Source organism: Hemitrygon akajei, chromosome 10 (assembly GCF_048418815.1).
Source record: "Hemitrygon akajei chromosome 10, sHemAka1.3, whole genome shotgun sequence".
NCBI lineage: Eukaryota > Metazoa > Chordata > Chondrichthyes > Myliobatiformes > Dasyatidae > Hemitrygon > Hemitrygon akajei.
This window is the reverse complement of record NC_133133.1, coordinates 124,454,662-124,475,218: the sequence shown is the minus strand read 5'-3', so window position 1 is coordinate 124,475,218 and position 20,557 is coordinate 124,454,662. Positions and strand designations below refer to the sequence as shown.

The 20,557-nt window shown below is 43.7% G+C and overlaps 1 protein-coding gene and 1 long non-coding RNA gene across 4 annotated transcripts in view; one reads left to right on the top strand and one right to left on the bottom strand.

Moving 5' to 3' along the window:
- Positions 1-20,557, bottom strand: part of LOC140734642 (A disintegrin and metalloproteinase with thrombospondin motifs 20-like) — a 536,409-nt gene that overhangs the window by 148,940 nt on the left and 366,912 nt on the right. The window lies entirely within an intron of this gene.
- The window catches only part of LOC140734643 (uncharacterized), an 84,368-nt gene that overhangs the window by 47,151 nt on the left and 16,660 nt on the right, over positions 1-20,557 (top strand). Inside the window, exons 4-6 of one of the 2 annotated variants that reach the window (XR_012100582.1) lie at positions 598-734; positions 1,486-1,586; positions 6,652-8,496. This is a non-coding gene — a long non-coding RNA (uncharacterized lncRNA). The remainder of the gene's footprint in view (positions 1-597; positions 735-1,485; positions 1,587-6,651; positions 8,497-20,557) is intronic. The other variant, XR_012100581.1, reaches the window with a different exon arrangement.

The window sequence follows — 20,557 nt, the reverse complement described above, 5'->3', positions numbered from 1 at the left end:
ATAAGAATAGGGATGTAATGCTGAGGCTTTATAAGGCACTGGTGAGGCCTCACCTTGAGTACTGTGAACAGTTTTGGGTTCCTTATCTAAGGAAAGATGTGCTGGCATTGGAGAGGGTTCAGAGCGGGTTTACAAGGATGATTATGGATATGAAAGGGTTATCATATGAGGAACATTTGATGGCTCTGGCCCTGTACTCGCTGGAATTTAAAAGGCCTAGATGAGTAGATGTGGAAAGTATGTTTCCTATGGTGGGGGAGTCTAGGACAAGAGGGCACAGACTCAGGATAGAGGGGCACCCTTTCAAAACAGAGATGCAGAGAAATTTCTTTAGCCAAAGGGTGGTGAATTTGTGGAATTTGTTACCACAGGCAGCTGTGAAGGCCAGGTCATTGGTTGTATTTAAGGTGGAGATTTATAGGTTCTTGACTGGTCACAGCATCAAAGGTTATGGGGAGAAGGCTGGGGAGTGAGGCTGAGGAGGAAAAAGAAGGATCAGCCATGATTGAATGGCCTAATTCTGCTCCTATGTCTTATAGTCTTAATGTCTTATGGTGTTTATTCATTTCGTTTTAGTATCCTGCTTTGTGATTTTAGGCATGGTAACTTAGCACTGACTGTGCTGGAGAGGGAGGCTGAAGAACAAACTTCTGAGAGAAACACCAATTTGCAGAAAATGCAACATGGTCCCGCACTGCTGAATAACTGTGCATAGGTTGAGATTGGCAAACATGGTAAATTGGTTTATTACTGCTATATGTACTGAGGCACAGTAAAAAAACTTTACTTGCATGCCATCCATACAAATCATTTCATCACATCAGTGCATTGAGCTAGCACAAGAGAAATCAATAACAGAATGCAAAATAAGACCATAAAACACCGGAGCTGAATTAGGCCATTTGGCCTACTAAGTTTCCTCCAGCATTCTGTCATGGCTGATAGATTATCTCTCTCAACCCCTTACTAATCAAGAACCTATTAAATTCCTGCTTTAAATATATCCAATGATTTGGCCTCCACAGCTGTATGTGGTAATGAATTCCACAGATTCATCACAGTCTGGCTGAAGTAATTCCTCCTCATTGTTGTTTAAAAGCAGGGGTTCCCATCCTTTTTTATGCCATGGACCCCTACCACTAAAGGGGTCTGTGGGCCCCAGGTTGGGAACCCCTGTTATAAAGAGCTGTCCTTGTATTCTGAGGCTGTGCCTTCTGGTCCTACACTAGGAAATGTCCTCTTCATGTCTACTCTATCTAGGCCATTCGATATTCAATATTTTTCAACAAGATACTTGTCATAGTTCTATTACAGTGTTACAGTTATAGATAAATAATAATATGTAAACTTGTCTATCGAAATTGTTCTGGTTTTTAATTCCTCCCTGGTCATCCCCTCAATGTATAGAGCCTTTTGGAAATATCTCACCTAACAATAGCTTAATGACTCGGAAGAAAAAATATGTGATATGATTATTTTTTGCAGATGGCACAGAATTGGAAGTGTTGAAGATATTGAAAAAGTTTGTCTAAATCGATAGATAAATGAGTGATGGACAGAGAACATACAGGTGGAATCTTATCCTGGTAAGTGCAAAGTCTTGGACTTTGGGAAGTCAAGCAGCCAGCATAATCAAAGATACCCACCTCAGAAATAATCATTTCAAAGTTGCCGCGCAATTTCAGAATCAGAATCAGAATCGGGTTTATTATCACCGGCATGTGACATTAAATTTGTTAAATTAGCAGCAGCAGTTCAATGCAATACATAATCTAGCAGAGAGAGAGAAAAATAATAAATAAAATAAAATATAATAATAAATAAGCAAGTAAATCAATTATGTATATTGAATAGATTTTATTAAAAATGTACAAAAACAAATACTGTATATTAGAAAAAGTGAGGTAGTGTCCAAAGCTTCAATGTCCATTTAGGAAATCGGATGGCAGAGGGGAAGAAGCTGTTCCTGAATCACTGAGTGTGTGCCTTCAGGCTTCTGTATCTCCTAACTGATGTTAACAGTGAGAAAAGGGCATGCCCTGGGTGCTGGAGGTCCTTAATAATGGATGCTGGCTTTCTGAGACACTGTTCACTAAAATTGCCCTGGATACTTTATAGTCTAGTGCCCAAGATGGAGCTGACTTGATTTACAATCTTCTGCAGCTTCTTTTGGTCCTGTGCAGTAGAATGTATTTGAATGCTTTGAATGTATTTGTTGACATGCCAAATCTCTTCAAACTCCTAATAAAGTATAGCTGCTGTCTTGTTGATAGTGTTTTTAAGAAGGTGCATGGTGTGTTGGTCTTCATTAGTCAGGAGGTTAAGTTCAAGAGCCATGAGAATTGAATTGAAAATACACGTGGACTAAGATGTTAACTGTCCTGTGCTATCATCAGTGGGATCATCAGTTGATCTGCCACCTGTCTTCAGGAGTTTCGGCCCGCTTATGATCAAGACTCCCTCGAGGTGGTGGGCCAGCAGTGCTAAAGCACCACCTCCCACTGGTGAGCTTAACAACTTGGCATCTGCCTCTATCAGAGTTGTTGGTCACTTCCATCCACCAGATAGTCTACTCTTCAGGTATCTATGCAGCTACTGAAGAATTTGCAAAAGATGGATACACTGTCCGACTATCTGCCCCTCTGGACGTATTTAGTCCACACCCATGATGATCCTGTCTCTGCTGCCTCAGCTACAGCCCTGCTGGTTCACTTGATCTCTCTTCTAGTGAAGCCAAGGTCATGCAGCCACTTCTGGAAAGTGAACGCAATAAAGCCACGGCACCCTACTTTGATTGGATCCATGAGACCTTCCACCCTCTGTCTCTGCACTCTGATCTTAATTCTGCATACTTGGTTAACTTGTGCTCATGGGCTTCATCGATGTTGTCTTCCCAGGGGACTGTGAGTTCACCAATAACCACTTCTCTACTGGTATCAGACCATACAATTATATCTGGACACAAAGTGGTTAAAGCTGTTTGCTCTTGGAAACTGCCTTTCGCATCCAAGTCGTCCTTGGTTTAATGGTGTAGCTCTATCAAACTCTGGTTAGATCACGTTTGGAGTATTGCGTTCAGTTCTGTCTGCCTCATTATGGGAATGATGTAGAATTTTTAGAGGGAGTTCAGAGGAAATTTATCACTATGCTGCCTGGATTAGATAGCTTGTCTTATGAGGGAAAGATGAGCAAGCTAAGGCATTTCTCTTTTGAGTGAGGGGGGATAAAAGGTGATTTAATAGATGTGTATAAAATTATGAGAGAGTAAGGATAACTAATACCTTCCTCCCAAGGTTGCAATGGCTACTACCAGAGGAGATGCTTTCTAGAGTGAGTGGAGGAAAGTTTCATGGGTGGGGGGTATCAGAGGTAGTTTTGATCATTCAGGGAGTCGTAAGTGCATAGAACACACTGCTAGGGTGGAGTTGGAGGCATATATATTAGGGACATTTAAGAGACTCTTGTATAGTCACATAGAAAGAAAATGCAGAGCCATGTGGGGGAATGGTTAGATTGACCTTGCAGTAGGTTAAAAGATCAGTACAACATCATACGCCAAAAGTCTGTTAGCAGTACAACAATCCATTCTATTTTTCCTTTTCTATGTTCTACATTCGATTCTGTGTACATCTTTGGTCATGTTGGCATGGCTACACTGGAGAAAGTGCGGAGCAGACTCACTGTGACTCTGTCAGATGGAATACCTCAGTGTGAGAGGAGATTGGGTGGACTAGCTTTCTTTTGTCTGAAACAGAGAAGACCGAGGGGGACTTGGGGTTATACAATATTATAAAGAACATAGAGGCAGGAAACCAGTAAACTTTTGTCTGAAGCAGAGAAATCTCAGTCAAGCAGAAGTAGGTTCCATAAACAAGAGTTGGTTGAGACATAAAATCTCTGCTACATGGAGCTGAATTAGACATGGATTTATACTTTGTGGATGATCAGACACAAACTGTTTTCATGTTTGTAAAGGATGCAAAGAGAATTTATTTCCTACCAGGAGATAAGGGGGTGAGTTATCATAATGATCCATTTCAATATTATAGCTAATCTAGATATTTGTAGAAACACTGACTACCTACTTAAAAAACTAAACACACCAGATTCTGCAGATGCTGGAATTCCAGAGCAACACACACAAAATGCTAGAGGAACTCAGCAAATCAAGCTGATTCTGAGACCCTTCATGAAGACCCTTCATCTCGGCCTAAAATGATGACTATTTATTCCTTTCTACAGAGGTTGCCTGACCTGCTGAGTTCCTCCAGCATTATGAACATTTTACTTAAAGAATTAATGAGTACAGTTAGTAAAACTTCACAATATCTTATATGCAGCACAACCTCGTTGAGGGTAACTGCTTGCTTTAACTCTGCACATTTGGTTCTTGGAATCAACGTATTTGTCTGAGGTATCAGTTCCCTGTAATTTGGGCTGTCTGTTAAGTATCAGAACCAATACAAAATCTTTATGCGAGTGTTTCGACAATCTGTCTGCAACAATTTAAAGATATAATGCGATTGCCCATTGCAGTCATCCATAGTGAAATATAATGGGCATATTGTGGAGGGGAGAATTATCACCAGAGCTGGAAACAGTCCATTTCTTCCTTTTCTCTGGAAGCCATGGCAACAGATCCCACACGAAATAAATGCACACACATGTGCGGTTTGGCAGCAGTACCAGAACTCTAATCAAGAACAGGGGCACAGTTGCTTTCCACCCATCTCCACTTCTCCTGGCCCAGGGGTGTTGAAGCTCACCACTGCATACGTGAAGTCCTGAAGTCATCCAGCATACAAACAGGCCCTTCAGCCCAACCGGTCCACATGGACCATCGATGTCCCAGTCTGTACTTGCCCACACTTCAATGCCACGGCAATCCCAGTGCTCTTTGGCACATCCGGGATTCAGAGGCCTGATGGCAGCGAGTCCGGGGCCACCACCCGAAGGTCAGAGGCCTGGAGGCCTCCTGTCTTCTGGTTGAAGGCCCTTATGTGTGTGTATGGGTGTGGGACAGGGATTTGTTTTGCTGTTGCTTGTTGTATGTTGGCTGCGTGTTGTTCTGACGGTCCTTGCCTGCTTGCTAAGTTGTTGGCTGAATATGCGGTGACACTTGTGGCTGCCCTCAGCCAATCCTTGGATTGGGTTAGCACAAATGATGCATTTCATGTCTGCCTTGTTACACATGTGACCAATAAATAAATCTAATCTAATCCAGTTATTTCTTCTACATCTCTGCCTCCTCAGGTAGGGTGTTCCAGATTATTATCATCCTCTGGGCGGAAAAGAAGTATTTTTTAGATTCCCTGTGGACCTCCTACCCCTTACTCTAAACACATGCCCTCTTGTTTTAGATGCCTCTGCTCTGGGGTAAGATTTCTCACCAACTGCCCTTTCTATGCCTCTCATAACTGTGTATCAGGTTCCCTCCGCAGGCTCCTCCAAGGATTACAAACCCTACCCATTCCAGTTTTTCCTGGTAAATGAAGCATTCATCACTGGCAAAAGAAACACAGGATACACTGGAAAGAATCCAGCAGATCAGGCAGTGTCTGTGGAAGGGGAAACAATAAATATTTTCAGTCTGTGATCCTTTCCTTTACGAAACTACCAGTATGTGTCAAGAACACGACAGAAATATGAAAACCACGTTTACATTATGGAGGGCTGTAAAACCTTCCCTCGTAGCAAGTTCTGAAAGTTACCAGGACTAATAACTGGTGGATATATCCCAGTCGATCAGAGGAAGATCCCTTCCTACCACCGAGCACACCTACAGGGAGGGCTGCCACAAGAAAGCTGCATCCAGCATCAAGGGCACCGTCACCCAAGCTGTGCTGTCTTTTTCGCTTTGGCCAGCAGGCAGGAGGTCATAAAGTCTTGGACCTATTACCCTTCAATCATCAGGCTCCAGAATCAAACTGGATAATTCACTCACTATAACCAACAGACTCACTTTCGAGGACTCTACAACTCGTATTCTCAGCATTATTTTTTAAAATTTTAATTTACACAATTTGTCTTTTTTTTAACACTTTGGATATTCGTCAGTCTTAGTATTGTTTTAACGCAGATTCTATTTTTTTCATTTTCCTGGAAATGCTTACAAGGAAATGAATCTTAAGCAGTATTTGGTGACACATATATGTGCTTTGATAATAAATTTAATTTGACTGACGTTCTGGTCACTGACTCAGCAAGCAGGCCCGGCAGCGGTGATCACACCACGATCATATCGGTGCTCTGGGCTGCACTTGGGCCAGAGAATCACAGGACACCGGAGCACTTGCTTGCCATAAGTAGCAGCTCTGAAGAGGTTCTTGACTCCTCCACAAAGAAGTTTCAAGGAGTCGTTTGAGGGGCGGCAAGGTAGCGCAGTGGTTAGTGCAATGCTGCAGGGCAGCCAGGGGTTCAATTCCCACCAGTGTCAGTAAGGAGTTTGTATGTTCTGTCTGGAACAGTGTGGGCTTCCCTCCACATTCCAAAGACATGCGTTAGTGAGTTGTGGGCATCCTTTTTGGCACCAGAAGTGTGGCGACACTTGCAGGCTATGCCCAGCACAATCATCGCTGATTTGATTTGACACAAGGAACATGTGCTTCAATGTTGTGACAATTAAAACTAACCTTTATTTTTTATCTTTAGAATGACGAGGAGACTGACGGCAGGAAACATAAGGTGCTGATGGGTTGGAAGTTCTACCTTTCCTCAGGGGGAAAGAACAGCTTTATTGGCACCAGATGTCTGAGGCCCCACAGAAATCCTGGGGTGTAAAGAAAGAATGGTGGGGTGGGGAGTGTGCAGCGCACTCAGCCGTGATCTGCACAGCAGCTTCAGCCCTGCAGCAGCCATCTAACACCCAAACACTGAATGCCCACTGGGAGCAAGGACAGGGCGAACTCATCAGTGATGGAGCAGTGTCAGCTCCCACCGGAAGGGGCATCAAGAACCTCCGCCAGCGTAGCCCCGCATGGGAGTGACAGCCTATGACACTGTCCCATAGTATTCTGTGTAGTCCAGCCTCATCCCAGCTCCTGAATGACAAAAAGGCCATAAGCCAGGTAAAAGATTGCAGGCAGCAACCCAGCGAAAGCTCAGTTAGGAGGAGCTTCAGTCACTGTTCCACAACCTCACTGTCACGGTGAATCGATTCTGACTGTCCAATTTAATTGCCGCGATGTTTCACGACACTTTTAACAAACTTCCTGCGAGGGTGGAGCTGATCCTCACGTGGAGGGAACAGCCGGTGTCTGCGGAGAGGACAGTGTTTGCACTCAGCGTCTGCTCGACCCACACTGAACAACGTGGCCCCTAACAATAAAGCAGATGCTGAAATTCTCTGTAGCAGAGGCTTCCAACCTTTTTTATGCCACGGATTCTTACCATTAACCAAGGGGTCCATGGACCCCAGGCTGGGAATGAGGACAATATTCTCTGTCTCAGTGACCCCGTCTCGGTAAAGACAGACTGTGCTTGATGAGATCCACCAGCCATTTCAATGTACCATATTCAGTCGATTGAGGAAAACGGTATCTGAATATCAAAGCTCAGAACAAGTGCCAGATTCATAGCCTACAGAGAGTGAGGGTGTGGGAGGAGGTGGGTATGGCAGCAGTGAACATAGAACGTACAATAATACAATATAAGAACATGCCCATCAGTCCAAACTAATATTAAATGATGAACTAAACTAATCCAATCTGCCTACATAATGTTCACACCCTGACTTCTCTGCATTTCCGCCTGCCTATCTAAGAGTTTTTGAAATGCCTCTGTTGTACCTACCTCCTCCTCCTGCATCTCTAACAGCACTTTCCAAGCACCCACCACTCTTCATATAAAAAAAACTTGTCTCGCACATCTTCTTTGAACTTACCCACTCTCACCATAAATGCATGTCCGCTGGTTAGACATTCCGACCCTGGGAAAAAGATACTGGCGGGCAGCATCTCCTAATCTTGTCGATGGAGCCCTGCCCTCCTGGAGGCTTTGCAATATATTGACGTATACAGTAGTGCAGGAGTGCGCGGCAAGGATTCTGCCTGTCAGCTCGTGTTCAATCCTGATCCCCGCTGCTGTCTCTATGGAGTTTGCATGTACAGTCCCTCAGGATGCTCAGGTCTGTCTCCCACGTCCCCGACATGTGTGGCTGGGTTGGTGATGTACCCATCCCCAGTGTGCAGGTGACTGGTGGAATCTGGACAAGAGCTGATGAGCATAAGAAAGTGAAGAGATTACAGGGACAAAAATGGGGGGTGGGGGTGGGATGGGATCTGTGAGATTGCTCTGGGAGCTGGCAAGGACACGATGGTTGAATGGCCTCCTTCATAACAGAATATCATTAGAATCAGAATCAGAAACAGATTTACTGCCACTGACATAAATTCTGAAATTTGTTGTTAACAGTAAAAGTAAACAGATAAATAAATAGTGCAAACAAGGAATGGTGAGGCTTCGGCGAGAAATGATGTCGGTCAAGGTGAGATTCTGGTAAGTTCCTCTTTCTTTCATTATTATTGCATGGATCCTAGGGTAGTGGAGAACTACTCTACTCTTCACAATGTGGAGTGTCTGGGAAACCTCTAGTGTCCCTGATGTTTACAACTGCAAGGAGTGCATCCAGCGGCAGCTCCTTATACACTGGTTTAGGGAACCAGATGACCTACAGATCATTTGGGAGAATGAGAAGTTGACAGGTAGGTGCTACAGGAGGCAGGTAGCTGGATGACCATCAGGAGAGGGAAGGGGAGTAGGCAGACAGTGCAGAGTACTCCTGTGGCTGTTCCCCTCAATAACAGGTATATGGCTTTGGATACTGTTCAGCTGGACGACCTACCAGGGGGAGCATTGAGTCTGGCCCAGTGGCTCAGAAGGGAAGGGGGTGGGGAAAGAGGAAAACAGCAGTGACAGGCGATTTAAAAGTTAGACAGTACATTGTGATAGACATTCCCAGATGGTGTGTTACCTCTCAGATGCCAAGATCATGGATGTCACAGATGGAGTTCACAGCATCTAAAAGGGGAGGGCGAATAGCCAGAAGTCACGGTACCTATTGATACCAATGACATATAGCAGATAGGGAAAAGGGTGCGGTCCTGAAGAGACAATATAGGGAGCTGGCTAGGAAGCTAAAAAGCAGGACCTCAGTGATAATAATCTCTAGAGTATGACCTATACGATTGTGATGAGAAACATAGACGAGGATGGTCAGGACCCAACTGGTGGAGTATCCGAGACTAGAATTGAGACATGATACGAGACTAAAATGAAGGCAAGGTTCTAAATTAGACGCTAGATGAGAATCCAAAGTTGAGCTCTCTATTGAGCTCCAAACCTCAGTTCAGGTGCTGTTTAATATTAAAGTCCTGCTGCCAAAACATGGTCGCCAATTAGCGAGGAGAGCCTCAGTCTTTAAAGGGTTTGCACAGCTATCCATATTCCGGAGAGTCAGAGCATCGAAATCTTGGAACCTGGCACGGTTGGGTGCGGATCATAACAGTCATGTGCCAGTAAGGGTAAAAAACAAGATAATATGACAGATGAAAGTATGGCTGAAGAATTGATGCAGGGGGCAGGGCTTCTGATTTATGGTAGGTAAAGACAAGGTGAAACTCTATCCCTGTTATGGTGGCAGGAAGATGGGGTGAGGGCAGATGTACAGGAAATGGAGAAGGAGTGAAAGAGGACAGCAACAACATAGTGGAAGGGGAACTCCATGCTTAAAGAAGATGGATATCTCAGACGTTCTGGGAAGGAGAGCCTCATTCTGAGAACAGATGCAACAAAGCCACAGCAACTGAGAAAAGGAAGCAGCCTGTTCACAAGTGACAAGGTGAAAAACAGTATAGTTACGATAACTGTGAGGGTCAGTAGTTTTGTTAAATCTATCAGTAGATAGTTTGCCTCCAGAGATGGAGAAAGGGGTAACGGGTGTCAGAGATGGACAAAATAAATTTGAGGGCGGAAAGGAAGTTTGAGGCAAAGTTGATGAAACTGTGAGCTCAGCATGGATGCTGTATCCGGTATTTCTGTGAGGTCTCCTCTACATCGGTGAGACATGTCGTAAATTGGGGATCACTTCATCGGGCACCTTCATTCCATCCACCACAAAAGGCATGATTGCCCAGTGCCACCCATTTCAAATTGACTTCCCATTTCTATTTCAACATGTCTATCCATGGCCTCCTCTACCGCAACAATGAGGCCACTCACAGATCAAAGGAGCAACATTTCATATTGCATCTGGGTGGCTTCCAATCTGACGGCATGAACATCTGAGCTAACTTCTGGTACTTTCTTCCCCCTTCTATTTTTCTTTTCCCCATTTTGGCTCCCCTCTTACACCTTCTCCTCTCCTCACCTGCCCACTACCTCCCTCAGGTTCCCCTCCTCCTTCCCTTTCTTTTATGCTCCACTGTCCTCTCCTATCAGAATTCCGCTCCTCACCTCTTACACAAATCACCTCTCAGCTTCTTCGTAAATTCCCTCTTCCCCACCCAACTTACCCTTCACCTGGTCTCACATATCACCTGTCAGCTTGCACATCAACTAGGCCAAACTTATCCCATTGTTCAGGAAAGGTACTCGGGATAATCCTGTGAATTATAAACCAGTGAGTCTTACATCAGTGGTGGGCAAACTACTGAAGAGGATTCTTAGAGACCAGATTATAAGCATTTGGAGAAGTGTAGTCTAATGATTAGGGAAAGTGAGCATGTCTTTGAGAGGGGCAGATCATGTCTCATAAGCCTCCAAGGAAGTGACAAAACAAACTGAAGGTAGAGCAGTGGATGTGGTCTTGGATTTCAGTAAGGCATTTAACATGGTTCCCAATGATAGACTCATTCATAATGTTATAAGGAATGGGATCTAGGAAATTTGGGTATGTGGATATTGGCTTGCCCACAGAAGACAGAAGGTGGTAGTGAATGGGGCATATTTTACCTGGAGGTTACTGAGTGTGCTCAGTCTTGGGACCCCTGCCATTAGAAATGACTTAGATGTGTCATGGTCCCATCTGGCAATTCCCCATCTTGCTATTACTTTTATTTGGGCCTTATTCCCCTCATCTGATTTCCAATCATTCCCAGTTCCACTAATTACAGCACACCTGGTTCCCATTAGCGAACATAGGATAAAACTCGGGCGTCACGGCCATGTTTGTTGGTTGACTCTAGTGTGAGTGAACCGTGTTTCCTGATTCCTTAGGACTGTCAGTTCTAAGCTCCGCATCACTTCCTGGACACTATACGTAAACCTTGTCTCTGTGTAAAGACTCTCCTGGATACCGGTTCCCCGTTCGCAGTGGTGCTAACGCCTCAGGACTCTGCCTCCGCGCCTGTGTCCTGCACCTGGGTTCGTCCTCAGCCTCGTCCTTGCAACAAGATGAGGAAGTGGAAGGGTGGATTGGTAAGTTTGCAGGTGCTAGGAAGGTTGCTGGTGTTGTGGGTTGTTGCAGGTTGCAATGTAAGAATTGTAGGATGCAGAGCTGAGCTGAGAAGTGACAGGCAGAGCTCAATCTGGAAACGTGTGGCGTGACTCAATTTGGAAGGTAATTTCCACGTGCTTTGAGGTGAGTGAGTGCGACATTAAAAAAAAGAGAGAAGGCCCTTATGGAAATTTTGAGATTTTGTGTTACATTATGCTCTTGGCAAAGGCCTATTCAAAGAAATGAGGCTTAAGTGCAGCTGCCATGGTATGTGGGCATGCTGGAATGGAGAGGTTGAGGGTTTGGTTCAAGAGGATTCAGTGAGGAGACACAAACACTTAGGTAGATTTCTGGTAACTTTCCTTCTTTCTTTGTCTATTAGTGCCTATCTAGAGTAGTGAGAAGGGATCTAGTGTCAGTGGTGTATTATTCATGTGAGATGCAAGAGTTCCAGTCTCCCTGATAACCACATCTGCATGAAGTGCATTCAGCTGCAGCTCTTTACAGACCATGTTTGGGAACTGGAGCTGCAGCTTGATGACCTATGGCTCATTTGAGGAGGTGATCGATAAGAGCTACAGAAAGGTAGTCACCTCCCAAGTTGCAGAAGGCAGGCAACTAGGTGACTGTCAGGAAAGAGAAAGGGATTAGGTAGACAGTGTAGCGTACTCCTGTGGCCATTCCCTTCAATAACAGGTATGCCACTTGATGCCTGCTGTTAGGGTGCGGGGTGAGCTATCAAGGAAAATCCACAACGATCAGATCAATGGTGCTAAGCCTGGCATGGGTGGGATGGGTGAGAAGAGGAGTGCAGAGGTAATAGGGGATTTATTAGTTAAGGAAGCAAACAGGAGACTTTTTTGAACATGAAAAGACACCCAGATGGTATGTTTCCTCTCAGATGCCAAGGTCCGGGGTGTCTCCAATTGGGTCCACAGAATTCTAAAGTGGGAGAGTGATCAGCCAGAAATGGTATATATTGGAACAATAACCCAGGTAGCAAAAGGGATTAACTATTTTAAGAAAATAGTTAGGGTGTCAGGTAGAAATCTAAAAAGCAAGACCTCAAGGGTAGTAATTTCAGAATTGTTGCCTATGCCATGCATCAGTGAGGGTAAGAATAGGATGATTTGGCAGGTCAATTTGTGGCTGAGGAATTGGTGCAGCAAGAGGACTTCAGGTTTGTGGATTGTCGAGATCTATTCTGGGGAAAGTACGACCTGTACTAAAGGGATTAGGATACACTTGAAATTGAGGGGGACCAAAGTCCTTGTGGACAGATCTGTTCGAGTTTTTGGAGAGGATTTAAACAAGTTTGGCAGGGGGGGGGGGTACTAAGATGAAAGTTTAGAGCTTAGGACAATTAGTACACAGGTAGAAGCAGTGCCTAGTAAATGTGAGGAATGATAGGCAGTTGATAGGCAAATTTGCAGTCAGTGCAGGGAGTTAAAGTGTGTCTATTTTATATCAAGAAATATCAGGAACAAGGGTGATGAACTTAGAGCATGAAACTTTGATATTGTGGCCAGTACGGAGACAGGACTGTCAGAAGAGCAGGAATGGGGGCGGTGATGCACCATCAATAACTCTCTGAGACGTGAGGTGAGATATAGGCTTTTATTGGCTGGAAGAAAGGACAAGCATCAATTGACCACCACACTACATCCTGGAGACTGAGACCAGGGCTCAGTCTCCAATCGCCTTTATACCGGGGTCTGTGGGAGGAGCCACAGGAGCAGTCAGCGGGGGGGGCGTGTCCAGACAGGTATATGTAGTTCACCACAGGCGGGATGGATGTTTCAGGGTTTAGATATTTCAAAAGGAACCGAGAGGGGTAAAGGAGGTGAGGGAGTGGAATTGCTAATCAGGGATAGTATTACAGCTGCATGAAGGGAGGACATCGTGGACGAATTGTCCACCAAATCAGATGGGTGAAAGTCAGAAAGCAGAAGGGAGCAGCAGTCTGTTTGGGGGGCATTTATAAAACCCCTCCCCATAGCCAGAGACAGTGAGGAGCAGAAAAGTGAGACATTGAGGGCTATGAAAAGCCCTTGGTGAGCAGGATGAAGGATAAGGTGTTCTATGTGAAGAACAGGAGGATGACTAGAGTGAGGGTAGGACTGATCAGATATAGCAAAGGAAACAAGTGCCTGGAACCTAAGGAGGTAGGGGGAGGTCCATCATGAATTCTTTGTTTCACTGTTCACCAGTATGAGGGGCCTTGAAATTTGTGAAGAGAGCATATTTCAAGAGGAACAGATATGGAAAGGAAACAGACTGATATGATAGAATATGTCAACCTTAAGCAAGAGGATGCGCTGGAACCTTTGACAAAATATTAGGATAGATATGTTCCACGTCAGATGGGATATTCTCCAGATTATTACAGGAGAAAGGGAGTATGAATAATGCTGGGAATAATAGCCCATTAAGTCTTACTTCAGTCATGGACAAATTATTGGAGAAGCTACTTGGAGACAGGATTTATGAACATTTGAGAAGTATTGTCTGTCAAGGGGTAGTCAGCATGGCTTTGTGAGGGGTAGGTCATACCTTATGACCTGAAATGAATTCACTGAGGATGCGACAAAACACACTGATGAAGGTACGGCAGTGGATATGGTGTATATGGATTTTAATTCGGTTTTATAAAGCTTCCCATGGTTGGCTTATTCAGAAAGTCAAGAGGAACGGGATCCTGGGAAACTTGACTGTGTGGATCTATAATTGGCTTGTCCATAGAAGGTAAAGGGTGGTTGTAGATGTGTTGTATTGTGCCTGGAGGTCGGTGACCAGTAGTGTTCTGCAGGGATCTGTTCTAGCACCTTTACTCTCTGTGATTTTTGTAAGTGACTTGTATGAGGAAGTGGAAGAGTGGGTTAATAAGTTTGCAGATTATACAAAGGTTGGCAGCGTTGTGGATAATATTTAAGGTTACAGGTTACAAGGGGACATTAACAGGATGCGGAGCTGCACTGAAAAGTGGCAGATGGAGTTCAACCCAGAACAATGTGAACTGATTCACTTCGTAAGGTCAAATGTGAAGATAGAATACAGTGGTAGTGGTAAATTCTTAGCAGCTTGGAGGAACAGAGGGATTTTGGCATCCAAGTCAATAGATCCTTCAAGTTTGTTAAGTATTGATCTGTCGCCCTTTATTAGTTGTGGTATTGAGTTCAAGAGTCATGAGGTAAAGTTGCAGCAATATAAAACCGTGGTTAAACCACACTGGGGCATTGTGTTCAGCTCTAAAACCTCATTATAGGAAGGCTGTGGAAGCTTTTGAGAGTGCACAGAGGAAATTTACCAGGATGCTGCCTTGACTAGAGCGTATGTCTAATAAGGATAAGTTGATTCAGCTAGGGCCTTTCATTTAGTGTCAAGTGGGAGAACAGGTGACTTGATAAAGGTGTACAAGATGATAAGAGGCATAGATAGGGTGTAAAACCAGAGACTTTTTGCAGGGCGGAAATGGCTAATATGAGAAGGTTTAATTTTAAGGTGATTGTAGGAAAGTATGCAGGGAATGCCAGAGGTAGGTTTTTTTTACACAGAAAGGGTAGGTGCATGCAATGTTCTATCAAATGTGTTGGTGTAGGCATTAGGAACATTAGGAACATTTAAGAGACTCTTAGTTAGGCACATGGATTAAAGGGAAATAGAGGCCTGTACTGTTCAATGTTCTATGTTCATCATTTCATGAACCGTTTAAGAGAACTGATGGCAGAGGTGAAGAAGCTGTTCCTCAGGATCCTGTACCTCCTCCTTGATGGTAGTAATGGTCATTCCCTTCTGAAAGTGGATCAGTGCACATACCCCTGTCTGTGTCAATCGTGTGGTGGTTGTAGAAGGTTGAGAGCTTTAAGTTCCTAGGTGTGAACATCACCAATAGCCTGTCCTGGTCCAGCCACATTGATGTAATTGCTAAGAAAGCTCACCAATGCCTCTACTCCCTCAGGAAGCTAACGATATTTGGTATGTCCCTGTTGACTGTTACCAATTTTTATCGATGCACTGTAGGAAGCTTTCAATCTGGATGCAACACAACTTGTATGGCAACTGCTCTAGAAGTGATGTAACCACAAGAAATGCACTGTTGTGGACACAGCTCAGGTACCAGCCTCCCCTCAATGCACTCTGCACTCCGTCTATACTTCATGCTACCTCAGTAAAGCAACCAGCATAATCAAAGACCCATCCACCGTGGACATCCTCTCATTTCCCCTCTCATTGGGCAGAAAAGTCTGAGTGCACATACTATCAGGCTCAAGGACAGCTTCCCACTGCTAGTGTTCCTTCTCTGCCTGGATTAGAGGGTACCAGCTTTAAGGAGAGGCTGGTTAACGTGGGTTGTTTTCTCAGGAGTGATGGAGGGTGAGGGGAGAAGTGAAAGAAGTTTATAACATTATGAGCAGCATAGATAGGGCAGACAGTCAGAATCATTTTCCAGTGAAATATCATGTACTGGATGGCTTTCATTTAAGGTGAGAGGGGAAAAGATCAAAGAAGATATGCTGGCCAATTTTTTTTTACACAGAGACAGGTGAGTGTCTGCAGTGAATTACCAAGGGTAATGATGGAGGCAGATATGCTGTAGGTATCTTCGACCAATAGCCACAGTATGGAGCAATATGGCAGAAGATAATTAGTTTAATTCAGCATTGTTCAGAATCAGAACCAGGTTTATTATCACAGACATACATTGTGAAATCTGTTGTTTTGCAGTAACAGTACAGTGCAAGACATTAAAATTACTATATATATAATGCAAAAAGAAAGCAAAATAATGAGGTAGTGTTCATGGTTTCACTGTCCATTAAGAAATCTAATGGGAGAGGGAAATAAACTTCCCCAAGGTAGTTTTTGGTGTAGAATTCTTTTTGTATTTTTTATTCATTGAGATACCGCATGGAATAGCCTTCCTAGTCTTCGAGCCGCATTGCCCAGCATTCCCCTGGCCTAATCATGGGACAACTTTTTGGACTGTATGAGGAAAGTGGAACACATGGGGAAAACCCACACATACAAACTCCTGATAAGCAGGGGCGGGAATTGAACCCCAGTCTCCTGCATTGTAAATCATTGTGCTAACCACTACACTACCGTGTCTGTTCCTGTGCTGTTGGGTATTCTATGTTAAATAAAGACATTCAACTCACCGAAGTCCAATAAGCATCTCCAAAATGACTCAAGGGCCTGACTTCCTCCCTAAACTCTGCAGACTCGGACATTATAAAAGACAGGTGGGACCCTTGTTGGTTAAGATGTAGTATAACTGTCCTGCTTTAGGAACCTTGGCCTGTTTGAATCCTATGTGCTTCTGTAGCAACCCCTTAGCTCAGTTCAGCACCTCTGAAGATTTATGCATGCTCGTGCCCAGTCTCCCTGTGTCTGCAACATGAATTATCCAAGGGACTGACTGAGCAGAACTAGTGCCTGCCATTTGCCTAAAACAACATCAGTTCGACTGTAAATCCTTTCATCACTGTTGCTATGAAACTGCACCCTGTGATAAATTACATCTCCACAGATCTACCTGGTCTGTCAACGTCTTCCTGCAAATCAAAATCACAAAACTGTGGATGCTGGAAATCTGAAATAAGAACAGGAAAAGCTGAAAACTTTTCAGCAGGTGAGGCAGCATCTGTCACAAGAGAAAGGGAGTTATATTTTTAGGTCAATAGTCCTTCATCAGAGCAGAGGGTCCTAGACCTAAAAGAAACCCTGTTTCTGTTCCCACGGATGCTTCTGTGTGATTGACGTCATGTGCTGTAGGGAACAGTGTGCGAAGAGCGCCTGTGTGTAGAAACCACTTAAACCTTTCATTTTCCCAAAATAACACACCTCATCACAATGCACACAAAATGCTGGAAAGGAATCAACGATCAGTGCTTTGGACTGAGATAAAACCTATCTGACTTGTTCCTCCAACTCTTCGTGTATGTTGCTTAAGATTTCAAAAATCTGCACAATCTCTGTGTCCACAATCTCATCCAAATGTACACTCTATTCCCTTATTAGATTTACATATTTAATTGGACTAACCAAATTTTATCAACTATCGTATTACTTACAGATTAAAACAAAACAACAAATTAATTAAAATGGGATCTAACTGTTTTAAAGATGGACAGTAGTACAACTCTTGGGATTGGAATCGGTTTGTTATTGTCACATGAACTGAGATGCAGTGAAAGGCAAATCAAATCATTACATTGCAATAGAACAAGGTAGAGCAGTAACGATGCAGAATAAAGTGCACAGTTATAGGGAAAGAGCAGTGCAGGTAAACAATAATGTCCAAGATCATAATTGTGTGGTCATCTATTGTACAGGTCCACAATCCCTTATCTGAAATCCTTGGGGCCAGTTACATTTAGGAATTCAGAATTTTTCGGATTTCAGAATCCCTCCTTATTGGTTCCAGGGTCCCCCCCCCCCCCCCCACTCACTGTGGATACCAAAAACCACGTATGTTCAAGTCCCTTACTTAACCTGTCTCAGGGTGGGTGGACTTTAGGACCCGATGGAGGTTCAGAACTACGCACATCCTCCTGTATACTTTAAATCATCTCTAGATTACTTATAATACCTAATACAATGTAAATGCTATATAAATAGTTGTTATACTGTACTGTTTAGGGAATGATGACAAGAAAGAAAATTATTTCCAACAAAAACATTCAATAAAACATAAAAATATACAGCTTCTAATGAACCGAATCAAACACATAGTAAATGACGTATTGGAATAAATGTAGAACGTCACTGTCACTATAAAACTGCAGTAACTTGTCTTTCTGTTTCTTTAAATCATATACAGTGGTAGTTCCGACACCATATTCTTCAGTAAGACGCCACACAGACACACCACGATCAAGCTTCTGCAATAACTCCACTTTCTGCATTACTGATAATGAATGATAGATGCTTCCTTCTCTTTTTCTTATTGTTACCCATAGGGGTATCTGCAGCTCTTTTTGACATCTTCTCAGTGAAATTAAACACAAAGTCAACAGTGAACACAAAATATCAGCGGACAGCAAATGCACGTATAACCAGTACGAGTGCTGAGCCACAGCCGACGTCTGGCGGCCTCTGCTAGTGCTGTCACGTCACACCTGAGTGACGTCAGCTGTTGGCGAAAAAACTTCAGTTTTCGGAACTTTTTGGATTTCAGAATTTCGGATAAGGGATTGTGGACCTGTAATAGGAATTCACTTAATAGTTTTACAACAGTGGGATAGAAGGTGTTCTTGAGGCTGTTGGTACACAGTTTCAGTCTTCTGCCCAGTGGAATGGGGGTGAAAAGTGAGTGTCCAGGGTAGGACGGGTCTTTAATTAAGCTGGCTGTTTTACTGACCCAGCATATAGATAGAGTCCATGGAGGATAGGCTGGTTTCTGTGATGTGCTGACTGCATCCACAGCTCTCTCCAGTTTCTTGCTGAGCAGATGCTATATACCAAGCTGTTTGCACTCAGGTGGGATGCTTTATATAGCGCATTGATAAAAATTAAAGGTTGTCACGGACATACCTAATTTCTTCATCTTCCTGAGGTAACAGAGGCATTGATGAGCTTGACCATGACATCTTCAAAGCACAGACAAGCTGTCGGTGTTGAATTATAATGATATATATTGGTTTATAGAATCTCTGAGGTAGCTTTTTGCACTGTTATCTGCTGCCAAAATAGCCCGTCAACTTATCATGCAAATCATCATTTGTCTTTCAGTTAGGACCTACAGCATTCAGTCCAATTATTCATCATGTTCCTTGATTTAATATTTCATTGATAGCCCAGAAAACTATTTTTAATAAGTGTCTATTTTATTACCGCAGTAGCCACCTTTAGAAGCTCTCCATGCACAATCATTCCTGTACAGCTAACAGCAATTTTCTCTCAATATTTTCCACTCCTGTTTCACCACCAGCTTGCATATCCATGAAAGGCCACAGAATGGTTCATGCTCGAGGACATTGACCAGACAGTTTGTGAAGGGCATGCTCTCCTAAAGACCAAAGTCTTGCCAGCTTGTAGAGGCAAACTCAAACCTCTCCACTTTTATACCTAACTCAGAAAGAGCAGAAGAGATGCAAAATCAATTTTCCATGTGCACTGAGGGGCAGTCAAAGTTTATATGAGGAAGAATAGGTGAATACTTTTGGTCTTGAGCTTTTGACAAGGTTTTTATTTCAGATTTCCCCTCATTTGATGTATTCTTTTGATTATTGTTCTGTCATCAGTCAGCACCCTGATCTGGTCGGCCTCAGACTCTTTCACTGTATCATAAAAGCTCACTAGTATGTCAGAACTCAAGAGACGGGAAATGGAGTAGGCCTTCTGGTCCGTTGACCCTGCCCCATCATTCAAGAAGACCGTGGCTGACTCAGCTACACCTGCCTGCTTTTTATTCTCCTTCTTAGCCCATCACCCCTACTGGGGCAGAGTCCTTTGTCCTGAGCCAGTCTTTCAAGTTGTCCCCAGGTGTAGACCTTCCTCACCTAGGGATGAAAGGTTTGGAGCTTCTGTTGGCATTTCTGTACTACTGTGGTTTTGTGGAATGGGGTTCCTTATTTTGTAGCTGGTTTGGAATCATCTATGCAGAGTTCCATCTACCTGCCTATTCCCCATAATTCTTACCCCCTGCAATGCAAAAGATATCTAGATATGGATAATATGTCTGAAGGTAGTTAAGTGGCAGATGGAATATGGTGTAGGGAAGTGTACGGTCATACACTTTTGTAGAAGGAATAAAGGTGCAGTATATTTTCTAAATGGGGAGAATTTCAGAAATCAGAGGAGCAAAGGGACTTGGGAATTCTCGTGCGGATTTCCTAAAATTTAACTTGCAGATTGAGTCAGCGATAAGGAAGGCAAATGCAAAGTGAGCATTCATTTCGAGAGGACTAGAATAGAGGAGCAACAATGCAATGAGGATACCTTATAAGAAATTGCTCAGACCACACTTGGAGTATTGTGAGCAGTTTGGGGCCCCTTATCTGCGAAAGGATGCACTGGCATTGGAGGAGGTTCATGAGAAATCATTGGGTACATTTAAAGCAGAGGTCGACATGTTCTTGGTCAGTAAGGGAGAAGGCAGGAGAATGGGTTTGAGAGGGC